Source organism: Symphalangus syndactylus, chromosome 11, assembly GCF_028878055.3.
Source record: "Symphalangus syndactylus isolate Jambi chromosome 11, NHGRI_mSymSyn1-v2.1_pri, whole genome shotgun sequence".
NCBI lineage: Eukaryota > Metazoa > Chordata > Mammalia > Primates > Hylobatidae > Symphalangus > Symphalangus syndactylus.
In genome coordinates this window covers 8,382,810-8,404,579 of record NC_072433.2, presented here as the reverse complement: position 1 = coordinate 8,404,579, position 21,770 = coordinate 8,382,810, and positions in this window count along the sequence as shown.

Below are 21,770 nucleotides of genomic sequence, written 5' to 3'. Positions count from 1 at the left end.
AGTATGGTTTAACTCTGTTAGCTGAATGCACAGATCAGAAAGAAGTTTCACAGAATGATTCTGTGTAGTTTATATTTGGAGACATTCGTTTTTCCACTATTACCCACTTAGCGCTCCGAATCTCCACTTGCATTTTCTACAGAAAGAGTGTTTCAGAACGGCTCAATCAAAACTAAGGTTCAAATCTTTTAGTTGAACAAACAGAACAGAAAGAAATTTCACACAATTCTTCTGTGTAGTTTTTATTTGTAGACATTCTTTTTCCCAATATAGGCCTCCTAGCGCTCAGAATGTCCAATTGCAGTTTCTACAGAAAGAGTGTTTCAGAACGGCTCAATCAAAAGTAAGGTTCGACTCTGTTAGTTGAATGCACAGAACAGAAAGCAGTTTCATACAATGCTTCTGTGTAGTTAATATTTGAAAATATTCTTTTTTCCACTATTACCCACTTAGCGCTACGAATGTCCAGTAGCATTTTCTACAGACAGACTGTTTCAAAACTGCTCAATCAAAAGTATGGTTTAACTCTGTTAGCTGAATGCTCAGATCAGAAAGAAGTTTCACAGAATGCTTCTGTGTAGTTTATATTTGAATATATTCCTTTTTCCACTACTACGCTCTTAGCGCTCCAAATGACCAGTTGCATTTTCTACAGAAAGAGTGTTCAGATCTGCTCAATCAAAAGTATGTTTTAACTCTGTTAGCTGAATGCACAGATCAGAAAGAAGTTTCACCGAATGATTCTGTGTAGTTTATTTTTGAAGACATTCCTTTTTCCACTATTACCCTCTTAGCGCTCCGAATGTCCACTTGCATTTTCTACAAAAAGAGTGTTTCATAACTGCTCAATCAAAAATATGCTTTATCTCTGTTAACTGAATTTACAGATCAGAAATAATTTTCACAGAATGCATCTGTGTAGTTTTTATTTGAAGATATTCTTTTTCCCAATGTAGGCCTCTTAGCGCTTAGCATGTCCAATTGCAGTTTCTACAGAAAGAGTGTTTCAGAACGGCTCAATCAAAAGTAAGGTTCAACTCTGTTAGTTGAATGCACAGAACAGAAAGAATTTTCACAGAATGCTACTGTGTAGTTTATATTTGAATATATTCCTTTTTCCACTATTACCCTCTTAGCGCTCCGAATGTCCACTTGCATTTTCTACAGAAAGAGTGTTCAGAACTGCGCAATCAAAAGTATGGTTTAACTCTGTTAGCTTAATGAACATATCAGAAATAAGTTTCACACAATGCTTCTGTGTAGTTTTTATTTGAAGATATTATTTTTCCCAATATAGGCCTCTTAGCGCTCAGAATGTCCAATTGCAGTTTCTACAGAAAGAGTGTTTCAGAAAGGCTCAATCAAAAGTAAGGTTCAACTCTGTTAGTTGAATGCACAGAATAGAAAGTAGTTTCATACAATGCTTCTGTGTAGTTTATATTTGAACATATTCTTTTTTCCACTATTACCCACTTAGCGCTACGAATGTCCAGTTGCATTTTCTACAGACAGAGTGTTTCAAAACTGCTCAATCAAAAGTATGGTTTAACTCTGTAAGCTGAATGCTCAGATCAGAAAGAAGTTTCACAGAATGCTTCTGTGTAGTTTATATTTGAATATATTCCTTTTTCCACTACTACGCTCTTAGCGCTCCAAATGTCCACTTGCATTTTCTACAGAAAGAGTGTTCAGATCTGCTCAATCAAAAGTATGGTTTAACTCTGTTAGCTGAATGCACAGATCAGAAAGAAGTTTCACAGAATAATTCTGTGTAGTTTATATTTTGAGATATTCCTTTTTCCACTATTACCCTCTTAGCGCTCCGAATCTCCACTTGCATTTTCTACAGAAAGAGTGTTTCAGAACGGCTCAATCAAAACTAAGGTTCAACTCTTTTAGTTGAATGAACAGAAGAGAAAGAATTTTCACAGAATATTTCTGTTTAGTTTTTATTTGTAGATATTCTTTTTCCCAATATATGCCTCTTAGCGCTCAGAATGTCCAATTGCAGTTTCTACAGAAAGATTGTTTCAGAATGGCTCAATCAAAAGTAAGGTTCAACTCTGTTAGTTGAATGCACAGAACAGAAAGAAGTTTCATACAATGCTTCTTTGTAGTTTATATTTGAACATATTCTTTTTTCCACTATTACCCACTTAGCGCTACGAACGTCCAGTTGCATTTCCTACAGACAGAGTGTTTCAAAACTGCTCAATCAAAAGTATGGTTTAACTCTGTTAGCTGAATGCTCAGATCAGAAAGAAGTTTCACAGAATGCTTCTGTGTAGTTTATATTTGAATATATTCCTTTTTCCACTAGTACTCTCTTAGCGCTCCAAATGTCCAGTTGCATTTTCTACAGAAAGAGTGTTCAGATCTGCTCAATCAAAAGTAGGGTTTAACTCTGTTAGCTGAATGCACAGATCAGAAAGAAGTTTCACAGAATGATTCTGTGTAGTTTATATTTGGAGACATTCCTTTTTCCACTATTACCCTCTTAGCGCTCCGAATCTCCACTTGCATTTTCTACAGAAAGAGTGTTTCAGAACGGCTCAATCAAAACTAAGGTTCAACTCTTTTAGTTGAACAAACAGAACAGAAAGAAGTTTCACACAATTCTTCTGTGTAGTTTTTATTTGTAGACATTCTTTTTCCCAATATAGGCCTCCTAGCGCTCAGAATGTCCAATTGCAGTTTCTACAGAAAGAGTGTCTCAGAACGGCTCAATCAAAAGTAAGGTTCGACTCTGTTAGTTGAATGCACAGAACAGAAAGAAGTTTCATACAATGCTTCTGTGTAGTTTATATTTGAACATATTCTTTTTTCCACTATTACCCACTTAGCGCTACGAATGTCCAGTAGCATTTTCTACAGACAGACTGTTTCAAAACTGCTCAATCAAAAGTATGGTTTAACTCTGTTAGCTGAATGCTCAGATCAGAAAGAAGTTTCACAGAATGCTTCTGTGTAGTTTATATTTGAATATATACCTTTTTCCACTACTACGCTCTTAGCGCTCCAAATGACCAGTTGCATTTTCTACAGAAAGAGTGTTCAGATCTGCTCAATCAAAAGTATGGTTTAACTCTGTTAGCTGAATGCACAGATCAGAAAGAAGTTTCACCGAATGATTCTGTGTAGTTTATATTTGAAGACATTCCTTTTTCCACTATTACCCTCTTAGCGCTCCGAATGTCCACTTGCATTTTCTACAAAAAGAGTGTTTCATAACTGCTCAATAAAAAATATGCTTTATCTCTGTTAACTGAATTTACAGATCAGAAATAAGTTTCACAGAATGCATCTGTGTAGTTTTTATTTGAAGATATTCTTTTTCCCAATGTAGGCCTCTTAGCGCTTAGCATGTCCAATTGCAGTTTCTACAGAAAGAGTGTTTCAGAACGGCTCAATCAAAAGTAAGGTTCAACTCTGTTAGTTGAATGCACAGAACAGAAAGAATTTTCACAGAATGCTACTGTGTAGTTTATATTTGAATATATTCCTTTTTCCACTATTACCCTCTTAGCGCTACGAATGTCCAGTTGCATTTTCTACAGAAAGAGTGTTCAGATCTGCTCAATCAAAAGTATGGTTTAACTCTGTTAGCTGAATGCACAGATCAGAAACAAGTTTCACAGAATGATTCTGTGTAGTTTATATTTGGAGACATTCCTTTTTCCACTATAACCCTCCTAGCGCTCCGAATCTCCACTTGCATTTTCTACAGAAAGAGGGTTTCAGAACGGATCAATCAAAACTAAGGTTCAACTCTTTTAGTTGAACAAACAGAACAGAAAGAAGTTTCACACAATTCTTCTCTGTAGTTTTTATTTGTAGACATTCTTTTTCCCAATATAGGCCCCTTAGCGCTCAGAATGTCCAATTGCAGTTTCTACAGAAAGAGTGTTTCAGAACGGCTCAATCAAAAGTAAGGTTCAACTCTGTTAGTTGAATGCACAGAACAGAAAGAAGTTTCATGTAATGCTTCTGTGTAGTTTATATTTGAACATATTCTTTTTTCCACTATTACCCACTTAGCGCTACGAATGTCCAGTTGCATTTTCTACAGACAGAGTGTTTCAAAACTGCTCAATCAAAAGTATGGTTTAACTCTGTTAGCTGAATGCTCAGATCAGAAAGAAGTTTCACAGAATGCTTCTGTGTAGTTTATATTTGAATATATTCCTTTTTCCACTACTACGCTCTTAGCGCTCCAAATGTCCAGTTGCATTTTCTACAGAAAGAGTGTTCAGATCTGCTCAATCAAAAGTATGGTTTAACTCTGTTAGCTGAATGCACAGATCAGAAAGAAGTTTCACTGAATGATTCTGTGCAGTTTATATTTGAAGACATTCCTTTTTCCACTATTACCCTCTTAGCGCTCCGAATCTCCACTTGCATTTTCTACAAAAAGCGTGTTTCATAACTGCTCAATCAAAAATATGCTTTATCTCTGTTAACTGAATTTACAGATCAGAAATAAGTTTCACAGAATGCATCTGTGTAGTTTTTATTTGAAGATATTCTTTTTCCCAATGTAGGCCTCTTAGCGCTTAGCATGTCCAATTGCAGTTTCTACAGAAAGAGTGTTTCAGAACGGCTCAATCAAAAGTAAGGTTCAACTCTGTTAGTTGAATGCACAGAACAGAAAGTATTTTCACAGAATGCTACTGTGTAGTTTATATTTGAATATACTCCTTTTTCCACTATTACCCTCTTAGCGCTCCGAATGTCCACTTGCATTTTTTACAGAAAGAGTGTTCAGAACTGCGCAATCAAAAGTATGGTTTAACTCTGTTAGCTTAATGAACATATCAGAAATAAGTTTCACACAATGCTTCTGTGTAGTTTTTATTTGAAGATATTATTTTTCCCAATAGAGGCCTCTTAGCGCTCAGAATGTGCAATTGCAGTTTCTACAGAAAGAGTGTTTCAGAAAGGCTCAATCAAAAGTAAGGTTCAACTCTGTTAGTTGAATGCACAGAACAGAAAGAAGTTTCATACAATGCTTCTGTGTAGTTTATATTTGAACATATTCTTTTTTCCACTATTACCCACTTAGCGCTACGAACGTCCAGTTGCATTTTCTACAGACAGAGTGTTTCAAAACTGCTCAATCAAAAGTATGGTTTAACTCTGTTAGCTGAATGCTCAGATCAGAAAGAAGTTTCACAGAATGCTTCTGTGTAGTTTATATTTGAATATATTCCTTTTTCCACTAGTACTCTCTTAGCGCTCCAAATGTCCAGTTGCATTTTCTACAGAAAGAGTGTTCAGATCTGCTCAATCAAAAGTAGGGTTTAACTCTGTTAGCTGAATGCACAGATCAGAAAGAAGTTTCACAGAATGATTCTGTGTAGTTTATATTTGGAGACATTCCTTTTTCCACTATTACCCTCTTAGCGCTCCGAATCTCCACTTGCATTTTCTACAGAAAGAGTGTTTCAGAACGGCTCAATCAAAACTAAGGTTCAACTCTTTTAGTTGAACAAACAGAACAGAAAGAAATTTCACACAATTCTTCTGTGTAGTTTTTATTTGTAGACATTCTTTTTCCCAATATAGGCCTCCTAGCGCTCAGAATGTCCAATTGCAGTTCCTACAGAAAGAGTGTTTCAGAACGGCTCAATCAAAAGTAAGGTTCGACTCTGTTAGTTGAATGCACAGAACAGAAAGCAGTTTCATACAATGCTTCTGTGTAGTTTATATTTGAAAATATTCTTTTTTCCACTATTACCCACTTAGCGCTACGAATGTCCAGTAGCATTTTCTACAGACAGACTGTTTCAAAACTGCTCAATCAAAAGTATGGTTTAACTCTGTTAGCTGAATGCTCAGATCAGAAAGAAGTTTCACAGAATGCTTCTGTGTAGTTTATATTTGAATATATTCCTTTTTCCACTACTACGCTCTTAGCGCTCCAAATGACCAGTTGCATTTTCTACAGAAAGAGTGTTCAGATCTGCTCAATCAAAAGTATGTTTTAACTCTGTTAGCTGAATGCACAGATCAGAAAGAAGTTTCACCGAATGATTCTGTGTAGTTTATATTTGAAGACATTCCTTTTTCCACTATTACCCTCTTAGCGCTCCGAATGTCCACTTGCATTTTCTACAAAAAGAGTGTTTCATAACTGCTCAATCAAAAATATGCTTTATCTCTGTTAACTGAATTTACAGATCAGAAATAATTTTCACAGAATGCATCTGTGTAGTTTTTATTTGAAGATATTCTTTTTCCCAATGTAGGCCTCTTAGCGCTTAGCATGTCCAATTGCAGTTTCTACAGAAAGAGTGTTTCAGAACGGCTCAATCAAAAGTAAGGTTCAACTCTGTTAGTTGAATGCACAGAACAGAAAGAATTTTCACAGAATGCTACTGTGTAGTTTATATTTGAATATATTCCTTTTTCCACTATTACCCTCTTAGCGCTCCGAATGTCCACTTGCATTTTCTACAGAAAGAGTGTTCAGAACTGCGCAATCAAAAGTATGGTTTAACTCTGTTAGCTTAATGAACATATCAGAAATAAGTTTCACACAATGCTTCTGTGTAGTTTTTATTTGAAGATATTATTTTTCCCAATAGAGGTCTCTTAGCGCTCAGAATGTCCAATTGCAGTTTCTACAGAAAGAGTGTTTCAGAAAGGCTCAATCAAAAGTAAGGTTCAACTCTGTTAGTTGAATGCACAGAACAGAAAGAAGTTTCATACAATGCTTCGGTGTAGTTTATATTTGAACATATACTTTTTTCCACTATTACCCACTTAGCGCTACGAATGTCCAGTTGCATTTTCTACAGACAGAGTGTTTCAAAACTGCTCAATCAAAAGTATGGTTTAACTCTGTTAGCTGAATGCTCAGATCAGAAAGAAGTTTCACAGAATGCTTCTGTGTAGTTTATATTTGAATATAATCCTTTTTCCACTACTACTCTCTTAGCGCTCCAAATGTCCAGTTGCATTTTCTACAGAAAGAGTGTTCAGATCTGCTCAATCAAAAGTATGGTTTAACTCTGTTAGCTGAATGCACAGATCAGAAAGAAGTTTCACAGAATGATTCTGTGTAGTTTATATTTGGAGACATTCGTTTTTCCACTATTACCCACTTAGCGCTCCGAATCTCCACTTGCATTTTCTACAGAAAGAGTGTTTCAGAACGGCTCAATCAAAACTAAGGTTCAAATCTTTTAGTTGAACAAACAGAACAGAAAGAAATTTCACACAATTCTTCTGTGTAGTTTTTATTTGTAGACATTCTTTTTCCCAATATAGGCCTCCTAGCGCTCAGAATGTCCAATTGCAGTTTCTACAGAAAGAGTGTTTCAGAACGGCTCAATCAAAAGTAAGGTTCGACTCTGTTAGTTGAATGCACAGAACAGAAAGCAGTTTCATACAATGCTTCTGTGTAGTTTATATTTGAAAATATTCTTTTTTCCACTATTACCCACTTAGCGCTACGAATGTCCAGTAGCATTTTCTACAGACAGACTGTTTCAAAACTGCTCAATCAAAAGTATGGTTTAACTCTGTTAGCTGAATGCTCAGATCAGAAAGAAGTTTCACAGAATGCTTCTGTGTAGTTTATATTTGAATATATTCCTTTTTCCACTACTACGCTCTTAGCGCTCCAAATGACCAGTTGCATTTTCTACAGAAAGAGTGTTCAGATCTGCTCAATCAAAAGTATGTTTTAACTCTGTTAGCTGAATGCACAGATCAGAAAGAAGTTTCACCGAATGATTCTGTGTAGTTTATTTTTGAAGACATTCCTTTTTCCACTATTACCCTCTTAGCGCTCCGAATGTCCACTTGCATTTTCTACAAAAAGAGTGTTTCATAACTGCTCAATCAAAAATATGCTTTATCTCTGTTAACTGAATTTACAGATCAGAAATAATTTTCACAGAATGCATCTGTGTAGTTTTTATTTGAAGATATTCTTTTTCCCAATGTAGGCCTCTTAGCGCTTAGCATGTCCAATTGCAGTTTCTACAGAAAGAGTGTTTCAGAACGGCTCAATCAAAAGTAAGGTTCAACTCTGTTAGTTGAATGCACAGAACAGAAAGAATTTTCACAGAATGCTACTGTGTAGTTTATATTTGAATATATTCCTTTTTCCACTATTACCCTCTTAGCGCTCCGAATGTCCACTTGCATTTTCTACAGAAAGAGTGTTCAGAACTGCGCAATCAAAAGTATGGTTTAACTCTGTTAGCTTAATGAACATATCAGAAATAAGTTTCACACAATGCTTCTGTGTAGTTTTTATTTGAAGATATTATTTTTCCCAATATAGGCCTCTTAGCGCTCAGAATGTCCAATTGCAGTTTCTACAGAAAGAGTGTTTCAGAAAGGCTCAATCAAAAGTAAGGTTCAACTCTGTTAGTTGAATGCACAGAATAGAAAGTAGTTTCATACAATGCTTCTGTGTAGTTTATATTTGAACATATTCTTTTTTCCACTATTACCCACTTAGCGCTACGAATGTCCAGTTGCATTTTCTACAGACAGAGTGTTTCAAAACTGCTCAATCAAAAGTATGGTTTAACTCTGTAAGCTGAATGCTCAGATCAGAAAGAAGTTTCACAGAATGCTTCTGTGTAGTTTATATTTGAATATATTCCTTTTTCCACTACTACGCTCTTAGCACTCCAAATGTCCACTTGCATTTTCTACAGAAAGAGTGTTCAGATCTGCTCAATCAAAAGTATGGTTTAACTCTGTTAGCTGAATGCACAGATCAGAAAGAAGTTTCACAGAATAATTCTGTGTAGTTTATATTTTGAGATATTCCTTTTTCCACTATTACCCTCTTAGCGCTCCGAATCTCCACTTGCATTTTCTACAGAAAGAGTGTTTCAGAACGGCTCAATCAAAACTAAGGTTCAACTCTTTTAGTTGAATGAACAGAAGAGAAAGAATTTTCACAGAATATTTCTGTTTAGTTTTTATTTGTAGATATTCTTTTTCCCAATATATGCCTCTTAGCGCTCAGAATGTCCAATTGCAGTTTCTACAGAAAGATTGTTTCAGAATGGCTCAATCAAAAGTAAGGTTCAACTCTGTTAGTTGAATGCACAGAACAGAAAGAAGTTTCATACAATGCTTCTGTGTAGTTTATATTTGAACATATTCTTTTTTCCACTATTACCCACTTAGCGCTACGAATGTCCAGTTGCATTTTCTACAGACAGAGTGTTTCAAAACTGCTCAATCAAAAGTATGGTTTAACTCTGTTAGCTGAATGCTCAGATCAGAAAGAAGTTTCACAGAATGCTTCTGTGTAGTTTATATTTGAATATATTCCTTTTTCCACTACTACGCTCTTAGCGCTCCAAATGTCCAGTTGCATTTTCTACAGAAAGAGTTTTCAGATCTGCTCAATCAAAAGTATGGTTTAACTCTGTTAGCTGAATGCACAGATCAGAAAGAAGTTTCACACAATAATTCTGTGTAGTTTATATTTGGAGACATTCCTTTTTCCACTATTACCCTCTTAGCGCTCCGAATCTCCACTTGCATTTTCTACAGAAATAGTGTTTCAGAACGGCTCAATCAAAACTAAGGTTCAACTGTTTTGTTTGAACAAACAGAACAGAAAGTAGTTTCACACAATTCTTCTGTGTAGTTTTTATTTGTAGACATTCTTTTTCCCAATATAGGCCTCCTAGCGCTCAGAATGTCCAATTGCAGTTTCTACAGAAAGAGTGTTTCAGAAAGGCTCAATCAAAAGTAAGGTTCAACTCTGTTAGTTGAATGCACAGAACAGAAAGAAGTTTCATACAATGCTTCTGTGTAGTTTATATTTGAACATATTCTTTTTTCCACTATTACCCACTTAGCGCTACGAACGTCCAGTTGCATTTTCTACAGACAGAGTGTTTCAAAACTGCTCAATCAAAAGTATGGTTTAACTCTGTTAGCTGAATGCTCAGATCAGAAAGAAGTTTCACAGAATGCTTCTGTGTAGTTTATATTTGAATATATTCCTTTTTCCACTAGTACTCTCTTAGCGCTCCAAATGTCCAGTTGCATTTTCTACAGAAAGAGTGTTCAGATCTGCTCAATCAAAAGTAGGGTTTAACTCTGTTAGCTGAATGCACAGATCAGAAAGAAGTTTCACAGAATGATTCTGTGTAGTTTATATTTGGAGACATTCGTTTTTCCACTATTACCCACTTAGCGCTCCGAATCTCCACTTGCATTTTCTACAGAAAGAGTGTTTCAGAACGGCTCAATCAAAACTAAGGTTCAAATCTTTTAGTTGAACAAACAGAACAGAAAGAAATTTCACACAATTCTTCTGTGTAGTTTTTATTTGTAGACATTCTTTTTCCCAATATAGGCCTCCTAGCGCTCAGAATGTCCAATTGCAGTTTCTACAGAAAGAGTGTTTCAGAACGGCTCAATCAAAAGTAAGGTTCGACTCTGTTAGTTGAATGCACAGAACAGAAAGCAGTTTCATACAATGCTTCTGTGTAGTTTATATTTGAAAATATTCTTTTTTCCACTATTACCCACTTAGCGCTACGAATGTCCAGTAGCATTTTCTACAGACAGACTGTTTCAAAACTGCTCAATCAAAAGTATGGTTTAACTCTGTTAGCTGAATGCTCAGATCAGAAAGAAGTTTCACAGAATGCTTCTGTGTAGTTTATATTTGAATATATTCCTTTTTCCACTACTACGCTCTTAGCGCTCCAAATGACCAGTTGCATTTTCTACAGAAAGAGTGTTCAGATCTGCTCAATCAAAAGTATGTTTTAACTCTGTTAGCTGAATGCACAGATCAGAAAGAAGTTTCACCGAATGATTCTGTGTAGTTTATTTTTGAAGACATTCCTTTTTCCACTATTACCCTCTTAGCGCTCCGAATGTCCACTTGCATTTTCTACAAAAAGAGTGTTTCATAACTGCTCAATCAAAAATATGCTTTATCTCTGTTAACTGAATTTACAGATCAGAAATAATTTTCACAGAATGCATCTGTGTAGTTTTTATTTGAAGATATTCTTTTTCCCAATGTAGGCCTCTTAGCGCTTAGCATGTCCAATTGCAGTTTCTACAGAAAGAGTGTTTCAGAACGGCTCAATCAAAAGTAAGGTTCAACTCTGTTAGTTGAATGCACAGAACAGAAAGAATTTTCACAGAATGCTACTGTGTAGTTTATATTTGAATATATTCCTTTTTCCACTATTACCCTCTTAGCGCTCCGAATGTCCACTTGCATTTTCTACAGAAAGAGTGTTCAGAACTGCGCAATCAAAAGTATGGTTTAACTCTGTTAGCTTAATGAACATATCAGAAATAAGTTTCACACAATGCTTCTGTGTAGTTTTTATTTGAAGATATTATTTTTCCCAATATAGGCCTCTTAGCGCTCAGAATGTCCAATTGCAGTTTCTACAGAAAGAGTGTTTCAGAAAGGCTCAATCAAAAGTAAGGTTCAACTCTGTTAGTTGAATGCACAGAATAGAAAGTAGTTTCATACAATGCTTCTGTGTAGTTTATATTTGAACATATTCTTTTTTCCACTATTACCCACTTAGCGCTACGAATGTCCAGTTGCATTTTCTACAGACAGAGTGTTTCAAAACTGCTCAATCAAAAGTATGGTTTAACTCTGTAAGCTGAATGCTCAGATCAGAAAGAAGTTTCACAGAATGCTTCTGTGTAGTTTATATTTGAATATATTCCTTTTTCCACTACTACGCTCTTAGCGCTCCAAATGTCCACTTGCATTTTCTACAGAAAGAGTGTTCAGATCTGCTCAATCAAAAGTATGGTTTAACTCTGTTAGCTGAATGCACAGATCAGAAAGAAGTTTCACAGAATAATTCTGTGTAGTTTATATTTTGAGATATTCCTTTTTCCACTATTACCCTCTTAGCGCTCCGAATCTCCACTTGCATTTTCTACAGAAAGAGTGTTTCAGAACGGCTCAATCAAAACTAAGGTTCAACTCTTTTAGTTGAATGAACAGAAGAGAAAGAATTTTCACAGAATATTTCTGTTTAGTTTTTATTTGTAGATATTCTTTTTCCCAATATATGCCTCTTAGCGCTCAGAATGTCCAATTGCAGTTTCTACAGAAAGATTGTTTCAGAATGGCTCAATCAAAAGTAAGGTTCAACTCTGTTAGTTGAATGCACAGAACAGAAAGAAGTTTCATACAATGCTTCTGTGTAGTTTATATTTGAACATATTCTTTTTTCCACTATTACCCACTTAGCGCTACGAATGTCCAGTTGCATTTTCTACAGACAGAGTGTTTCAAAACTGCTCAATCAAAAGTATGGTTTAACTCTGTTAGCTGAATGCTCAGATCAGAAAGAAGTTTCACAGAATGCTTCTGTGTAGTTTATATTTGAATATATTCCTTTTTCCACTACTACGCTCTTAGCGCTCCAAATGTCCAGTTGCATTTTCTACAGAAAGAGTTTTCAGATCTGCTCAATCAAAAGTATGGTTTAACTCTGTTAGCTGAATGCACAGATCAGAAAGAAGTTTCACACAATAATTCTGTGTAGTTTATATTTGGAGACATTCCTTTTTCCACTATTACCCTCTTAGCGCTCCGAATCTCCACTTGCATTTTCTACAGAAATAGTGTTTCAGAACGGCTCAATCAAAACTAAGGTTCAACTGTTTTGTTTGAACAAACAGAACAGAAAGTAGTTTCACACAATTCTTCTGTGTAGTTTTTATTTGTAGACATTCTTTTTCCCAATATAGGCCTCCTAGCGCTCAGAATGTCCAATTGCAGTTTCTACAGAAAGAGTGTTTCAGAAAGGCTCAATCAAAAGTAAGGTTCAACTCTGTTAGTTGAATGCACAGAACAGAAAGAAGTTTCATACAATGCTTCTGTGTAGTTTATATTTGAACATATTCTTTTTTCCACTATTACCCACTTAGCGCTACGAACGTCCAGTTGCATTTTCTACAGACAGAGTGTTTCAAAACTGCTCAATCAAAAGTATGGTTTAACTCTGTTAGCTGAATGCTCAGATCAGAAAGAAGTTTCACAGAATGCTTCTGTGTAGTTTATATTTGAATATATTCCTTTTTCCACTAGTACTCTCTTAGCGCTCCAAATGTCCAGTTGCATTTTCTACAGAAAGAGTGTTCAGATCTGCTCAATCAAAAGTAGGGTTTAACTCTGTTAGCTGAATGCACAGATCAGAAAGAAGTTTCACAGAATAATTCTGTGTAGTTTATATTTGGAGACATTCCTTTTTCCACTATTACCCTCTTAGCGCTCCGAATCTCCACTTGCATTTTCTACAGAAAGAGTGTTTCAGAACGGCTCAATCAAAACTAAGGTTCAACTATTTTAGTTGAACAAACAGAACAGAAAGAAATTTCACACAATTCTTCTGTGTAGTTTTTATTTGTAGACATTCTTTTTCCCAATATAGGCCTCCTAGCGCTCAGAATGTCCAATTGCAGTTTCTACAGAAAGAGTGTTTCAGAACGGCTCAATCAAAAGTAAGGTTCGACTCTGTTAGTTGAATGCACAGAACAGAAAGCAGTTTCATACAATGCTTCTGTGTAGTTTATATTTGAAAATATTCTTTTTTCCACTATTACCCACTTAGCGCTACGAATGTCCAGTAGCATTTTCTACAGACAGACTGTTTCAAAACTGCTCAATCAAAAGTATGGTTTAACTCTGTTAGCTGAATGCTCAGATCAGAAAGAAGTTTCACAGAATGCTTCTGTGTAGTTTATATTTGAATATATTCCTTTTTCCACTACTACGCTCTTAGCGCTCCAAATGACCAGTTGCATTTTCTACAGAAAGAGTGTTCAGATCTGCTCAATCAAAAGTATGGTTTAACTCTGTTAGCTGAATGCACAGATCAGAAAGAAGTTTCACCGAATGATTCTGTGTAGTTTATTTTTGAAGACATTCCTTTTTCCACTATTACCCTCTTAGCGCTCCGAATGTCCACTTGCATTTTCTACAAAAAGAGTGTTTCATAACTGCTCAATCAAAAATATGTTTTATCTCTGTTAACTGAATTTACAGATCAGAAATAAGTTTCACAGAATGCAACTGTGTAGTTTTTATTTGAAGATATTCTTTTTCCCAATGTAGGCCTCTTAGCGCTTAGCATGTCCAATTGCAGTTTCTACAGAAAGAGTGTTTCAGAACGGCTCAATCAAAAGTAAAGTTCAACTCTGTTAGTTGAATGCACAGAACAGAAAGAATTTTCACAGAATGCTACTGTGTAGTTTATATTTGAATATATTCCTTTTTCCACTATTACCCTCTTAGCGATCCGAAAGTCCACTTGCATTTTCTACAGAAAGAGTGTTCAGAACTGCGCAATCAAAAGTATGGTTTAACTCTGTTAGCTTAATGAACATATCAGAAATAAGTTTCACACAATGCTTCTGTGTAGTTTTTATTTGAAGATATTATTTTTCCCAATATAGGCCTCTTAGCGCTCAGAATGTCCAATTGCAGTTTCTACAGAAAGAGTGTTTCAGAAAGGCTCAATCAAAAGTAAGGTTCAACTCTGTTAGTTGAATGCACAGAACAGAAAGAAGTTTCATACAATGCTTCTGTGTAGTTTATATTTGAACATAGTTTTTTTTCCACTATTACCCACTTAGCGCTACGAATGTCCAGTTGCATTTTCTACAGACAGAGTGTTTCAAAACTGCTCAATCAAAAGTATGGTTTAACTCTGTTAGCTGAATGCTCAGATCAGAAAGAAGTTTCACAGAATGCTTCTGTGTAGTTTATATTTGAATATATTCCTTTTTCCACTACTACGCTCTTAGCGCTCCAAATGTCCACTTGCATTTTCTACAGAAAGAGTGTTCAGATCTGCTCAATCAAAAGTATGGTTTAACTCTGTTAGCTGAATGCACAGATCAGAAAGAAGTTTCACAGAATAATTCTGTGTAGTTTATATTTGGAGATATTCCTTTTTCCACTATTACCCTCTTAGCGCTCCGAATCTCCACTTGCATTTTCTACAGAAAGAGTGTTTCAGAACGGCTCAATCAAAACTAAGGTTCAACTCTTTTAGTTGAATGAACAGAAGAGAAAGAATTTTCACAGAATATTTCTGTTTAGTTTTTATTTGTAGATATTCTTTTTCCCAATATATGCCTCTTAGCGCTCAGAATGTCCAATTGCAGTTTCTACAGAAAGATTGTTTCAGAACGGCACAATCAAAAGTAAGGTTCAACTCTGTTAGTTGAATGCACAGAACAGAAAGAAGTTTCATACAATGCTTCTGTGTAGTTTATATTTGAACATATTCTTTTTTCCACTATTACCCACTTAGCGCTACGAATGTCCAGTTGCATTTTCTACAGACAGAGTGTTTCAAAACTGCTCAATCAAAAGTATGGTTTAACTCTGTTAGCTGAATGCACAGATCAGAAAGAAGTTTCACAGAATAATTCTGTGTAGTTTATATTTGGAGACATTCCTTTTTCCACTATTACCCTCTTAGCGCTCCGAATCTCCACTTGCATTTACTACAGAAAGAGTGTTTCAGAACGGATCAATCAAAACTAAGCTTCAACTCTTTTAGTTGAATGAACAGAACAGAAAGAAGTTTCACAGAATGCTTCTGTGTAGTTTTCATTTGTAGATATTCTTTTTCCCAATATAGTCCTCTTAGAGCTCAGAATGTCCAATTGCAGTTTCTACAGAAAGAGTGTTTCAGAACGGCTCAATCAAAAGTAAGGTTCAACTGTGGTAGTTGAATGCACAGAACAGAAAGAAGTTTCACAGAATGCTTCTGTGTAGTTTATATTTGAATATATTCCTTTTTCCACTATTACCCTCTTAGCGCTCCGAATGTCCACTTGCATTTTCTACAGAAAGAGTGTTCTGAACTTCGCAATCAAAAGTATGGTTTAACTCTGTTAGCTGAATGCACATATCAGAAATAAGTTTCAAACAATGCTTCTGTGTAGTTTTTATTTGAAGATATTATTTTTCCCAATATAGGCCTCTTAACGCCCAGAATGTCCAATTGCTGTTTCTACAGAAAGAGTGTTTCAGAACGGCTCAATCAAATGTAAGGTTCAACACTCTTAGTTGAATGCACAGAACAGAAAGAAGTTTCATACAATGCTTCTGTGTAGTTTATATTTGAACATATTCTTTTTTCCACTACTACCCTCTTACCGCTCCAAATGTCCAGTTGCATTTTCTACAGAAAGAGTGTTCAGATCTGCTCAATCAAAAGTATGTTTTAACTCTGTTAGCTGAATGCACAGATCAGAAAGAAGTTTCACAGAATGATTCTGTGTAGTTTATATTTGAAGACATTCCTTTCTCCACTATTACCCTCTTAGCGCTCCAAATCTCCACTTGCATTTTCTACAGAAAGAGTGTTTCAGAATGGCTCAATCAAAACTAAGGTTCAACTCTTTTAGTTGAATGAACAGAACAGAAAGTAGTTTCACAGAATAGTTCTGTGTAGTTTTTATTTGTAGACATTCTTTTTCCCAATATAGGCCTCTTAGCGCTCAGAATGTCCAATTGCAGTTTCTACAGAAAGAGTGTTTCAGAAAGGCTCAATCAAAAGTAAGGTTCAACTCTGTTAGTTGAATGCACAGAACAGAAAGAAGTTTCATACAATGCTTCTGTGTAGTTTATATGTGAACATATTCTTTTTTCCACTATTACCCACTTAGCGCTACGAATTTCCAGTTGCATTTTCTACAGACAGAGTGTTTCAAAGCTGCTCAATCAAAAGTATGGTTTAACTCTGTTAGCTGAATGCTCAGATCAGAAAGAAGTTTCACAGAATGCTTCTGTGTAGTTTATATTTGAATATATTCCTTTTTCGACTACTACGCTCTTAGCGCTCCAATTGTCCAGTTGCATTTTCTACAGAAAGAGTGTTCAGATCTGATCAATCAAAAGTATGGTTTAACTCTGTTAGCTGAATGCACAGATCAGAAAGAAGTTTCATAGAATGATTCTGTGTAGTTTATATTTGAAGACATTCCTTTTTCCACTATTACCCACTTAGCGCTCCGAATCTCCACTTGCATTTTCTACAGAAAGAGTGTTTCAGAACGGCTCAATCAAAACTAAGGTTCAACTCTTTTAGTTGAATGAACTGAACAGAAAGGAGTTTCACAGAATGCTTCTGTGTAGTTTTTATTTGTAGATTTTCTTTTTCCCAATATAGGCCTCTTAGCGCTCAGAATGTCCAATTGCAGTTTCTACAGAAAGAGTGTTTCAGAACGGCTCAATCAAAAGTAAGGTTCAACCCTGGTAGTTGAGTGCACAGAACAGAAAGAAGTTTCACAGAATGCTTCTGTGTAGTTTATATTTGAATATATTTCTTTTTCCACTATTACCCTCTTAGCGCTCCGAATGTCCACTTGCATTTTCTACAGAAAGAGTGTTCTGAACTGCGCAATCAAAAGTATGGTTTAACTCTGTTAGCTGAATGCACATATCAGAAATATGTTTCAAAAAATGCTTCTGTGTAGTTTTTATTTGAAGTTATTATTTTTCCCAATATAGGCCTCTTAGCGCTCAGAATGTCCAATTGCAGTTTCTACAGAAAGAGTGTTTCAGAACGGCTCAATCAAATGTAAGGTTCAACTCTCCTAGTTGAATGCACAGAACAGAAAGAAGTTTCACAGAATGATTCTGTGTAGCATTTAGTTGAAGATATTCCTTTTTGGACTATTACCCTCTTAGCGCTCCGAATATCCACTGGCAGTTTTTACACAAAGAGTGTTTCAGAACTTCTCCTTCAAAAGTAAGGCTCAACTCTGTTAGTTGAATGCGGAGAACAGAAAGGTGTTTCAGAGAATGCTTCTCTGTAGTTTTTAATTGGAGATATTCTTTTTCCTCTATTACAATCTTAGCGCTCCGAATGTCCACTTGCATTTTCTACAAAAAGAGAGTTTCATAACTGCTCAATCAAAAATATGGTTTAGCTCTGTTAACTGAATTTACAGATCAGAAATAAGTTTCACAGAATGCATCTGTGTAGTTTTTATTTGAAGATATTCTTTTTCCCAATGTAGGCCTCTTAGCGCTTAGCATGTCCAATTGCAGTTTCTACAGAAAGAGTGTTTCAGAACGGCTCAATCAAAAGTAAGGTTCAACTCTGTTAGATGAATGCACAGAACAGAAAGAAGTTTCACAGAATGCTACCGTGTAGTTTATATTTGAATATATTCCTTTTTCCACTATTAACCTCTTAGCGCTCCGAATGTCCACTTGCCTTTTCTACGGAAAGAGTGTTCGGAACTGCGCAATCAAAAGTATGGTTTAACTCTGTAAGCTGAATGCACATATCAGAAATAAGTTTCACACAATTCTTCTGTGTAGTTTTTATTTGAAGATATTATTTTTCCCAATATAGGCCTCTTAGCACTCAGAATGTCCAATTGCAGTTTCTACAGAAAGACGGTTTCAGAACGGCTCAATCAAATGTAAGGTTCAACTCTGTTAGTTGAATGCACAGAACAGAAAGAAGTTTCATACAATGCTTCTGTGTAGTTTATATTTGAACATAATCTTTTTTCCACTATTACCCACTTAGCGCTACGAATGTCCAGTTGCATTTTCTACAGACAGAGTGTTTCAAAACTACTCAATCAAAAGTATGGTTTAACTCTGTTAGCTGAATGCTCAGATCAGAAAGAAGTTTCACAGAATGCTTCTGTGTAGTTTATATTTGAATATATTCCTTTTTCCACTACTACGCTCTTAGCGCTCCAAATGTCCAGTTGCATTTTCTACAGAAAGAGTGTTCAGATCTGCTCAATCAAAAGTATGGTTTAACTCTGTTAGCTGAATGCACAGAGCAGAAAGAAGTTTCAGAGGATGATTCTGTGTAGTTTATATTTGAAGACATTCTTTTTTCCACTATTACCTTCTTAGCGCTCCGAATCTCCACTTGCATTTACTACAGAAAGTGTGTTTCAGAACGGCTCAATCAAAACTAAGGTTCAACTCTTTTAGTTGAATGAACAGAACAGAAAGAAGTTTCACAGAATGCTTCTGTGTAGTTTTCATTTGTAGATATTCTTTTTCCCAATATAGTCCTCTTAGAGCTCACAATGTCCAATTGCAGTTTCTACAGAAAGGGTGTTTCAGAAGGGCTCAATATAAAGTAAGGTTCAACCCTGGTAGTTGAATGCACAGAACAGAAAGAAGTTTCACAGAATGCTTCTGTGTAGTTTATATTTGAATATATTCCTTTTTCCACTATTACCCTCTTAGCGCTCAGAATGTCCAGTTGCATTTTCTACAGAAAGAGTGTTCGGAACTGCCCAATCAAAAGTATGGTTTAACTCTGTTAGCTGAATGCACATATCAGAAATAAGTTTCACACAATGCTTCTGTGAAGTTTTTATTTGAAGATATTATTTTTCCCAATATAGGCCTCTTAGCGCTCAGAATGTCCAATTGCAGTTTCTACAGAAAGAGTGTTTCAGAAAGGCTCAATCAAAAGTAAGGTTCAACTCTGTCAGTTGAATGCACAGAACAGAAAGAAGTTTCATACAATGCTTCTGTGTAGTTTATATTTGAACATATTCTTTTTTCCACTATTACCCACTTAGCGCTACGAATGTCCAGTTGCATTTTCTATAGACAGTGTGTTTCAAAACTGCTCAATCAAAAGTATGGTTTAACTCTGTTAGCTGAATGCTCAGATCAGAGAGAAGTTTCACAGAATGCTTCTGTGTAGTTTATATTTGAATATATTCCTTTTTCCACTACTACCCTCTTAGCTCTCCAAATGTCCAGTTGCATTATCTACAGAAAGAGTGTTCAGATCTGCTCAATCAAAAGTATGGTTTAACTCTGTTAGCTGAATGCACAGATCAGAAAGAAGTTTCACAGAATGATTCTGTGTAGTTTATATTTGAAGACATTCCTTTTTCCACTATTAACCTCTTAGCGCTCCGAATCTCCACTTGCATTTTCTACAGAAAGAGTGTTTCAGAACGGCTCAATCAAAACTAAGGTTCAACTCTTTTAGTTGAATGAACAGAACAGAAAGAAGTTTCACAGAATGCTTCTGTGTAGTTTTTATTTGTAGATATTCTTTTTCCCAATATAGGCCTCTTAGTGCTCAGAATGTCCAATTGCAGTTTCTACAGAAAGAGTGTTTCAGAACGGCTCAATCAAAAGTAAGGTTCAACCCTCGTAGTTGAATGCACAGAACAGAAAGAAGTTTCACAGAATGCTTCTGTGTAGTTTATATTTGAATATATTCCTTTTTCCACTATTACCCTCCTAGCGCTCCGAATGTCCACTTGCATTTTCTACAGAAAGAGTGTTCTGAACTGCGCAATCAAAAGTATGGTTTAACTCTGTTAGCTGAATGCACATATCAGAAATAAGTTTCAAACAATGATTCTGTGTAGTTTTTATTTGAAGATATTATTTTTCCCAATATATGCCTCTTAACGCTCAGAATGTCCAATTGCAGTTTCTAGAGATAGAGTGTTTCAGAATGGCTCAATCAAATGTAAGGTACAACTCTCTTAGTTGAATGCACAGAACAGAAAGAAGTTTCACAGAATGCTTCTGTGTAGTATTTAGTTGAAGATACTCCTTTTTGGACTATTGCCCACTTAGTGCTCTGAATATCCACTGGCAGTTTCTACACGAAGAGTGTTTCCGAACTGCTCCTTCAAAAGTAAGGCTCAACTCTGTTAGTTGAATGCGGAGAACAGAAAGGTGTTTTAGAGAATGCTTCTCTGTAGTTTTTAATTGGAGATATTCCTTTTTCCTCTATTACAATCTTAGCGCTCCAAATGTCCACTTGCATTTTCTACAAAAAGAGAGTTTCATAACTGCTCAATCAAAAATATGGTTTAGCTCTGTTAACTGAACTTACAGATCAGAAATAAGTTTCACAGAATGCATCTGTGTAGCTTTTATTTGAAGATATTCTTTTTCCCAATGTGGGCCTCTTAGCGCTTAGAATATCCAATTGCAGTTTCCACAGAAAGAGTGTTGCAGAACGGCTCAATCAAAAGTAAGGTTCAACTCTGTTAGTTGAATGAACATATCAGAAAGATGTTTCACAGAATGCTACTGTGTATTTTATATTTGAATATATTCCTTTTTCCACTATTACCCTCTTAGTGCTCCGAATGTCCACTTGCATTTTCTACGGAAAGAGTGTTCGGAACTGCGCAATCAAAAGTATGGTTTAACTCTGTTAGCTGAATGCACATATCAGAAATAAGTTTCACACAATGATTCAGTGTAGTTTTTATTTGAAGATATTATTTTTCCCAATATAGGCCTCTTGGCGCTCAGAATGTCCAATTGCAGTTTCTACAGAAAGACTGTTTCAGAACGGCTCAATCAAAAGTAAGGTTCAACTCTGTTAGTTGAATGCACAGAACAGAAAGAAGTTTCATACAATGCTTCTGTGTAGTTTATATTTGAACATATTCTTTTTTCCACTATTACCCACTTAGCGCTACGAATGTCCAGTTGCATTTTCTCCGGACAGAGTGTTTCAAAACTGCTCAATCAAAAGTATGGTTTAACTCTGTTAGCTGAATGCTCAGATCAGAAAGAAGTTTCACAGAATGCTTCTGTGTAGTTTTTATTTGTAGATATTCTTTATCCCAATATAGGCCTCTTAGCGCTCAGAATGTCCAATTGCAGTTTCTACAGAAAGAGTGTTTCAGAACGGCTCAATCAAAAGTAAGATTCAACCCTGGTAGTTGAATGCACAGAACAGAAAGAAGTTTCACAGAATGCTTCTGTGTAGTATTTAGTTGAAGATACTCCT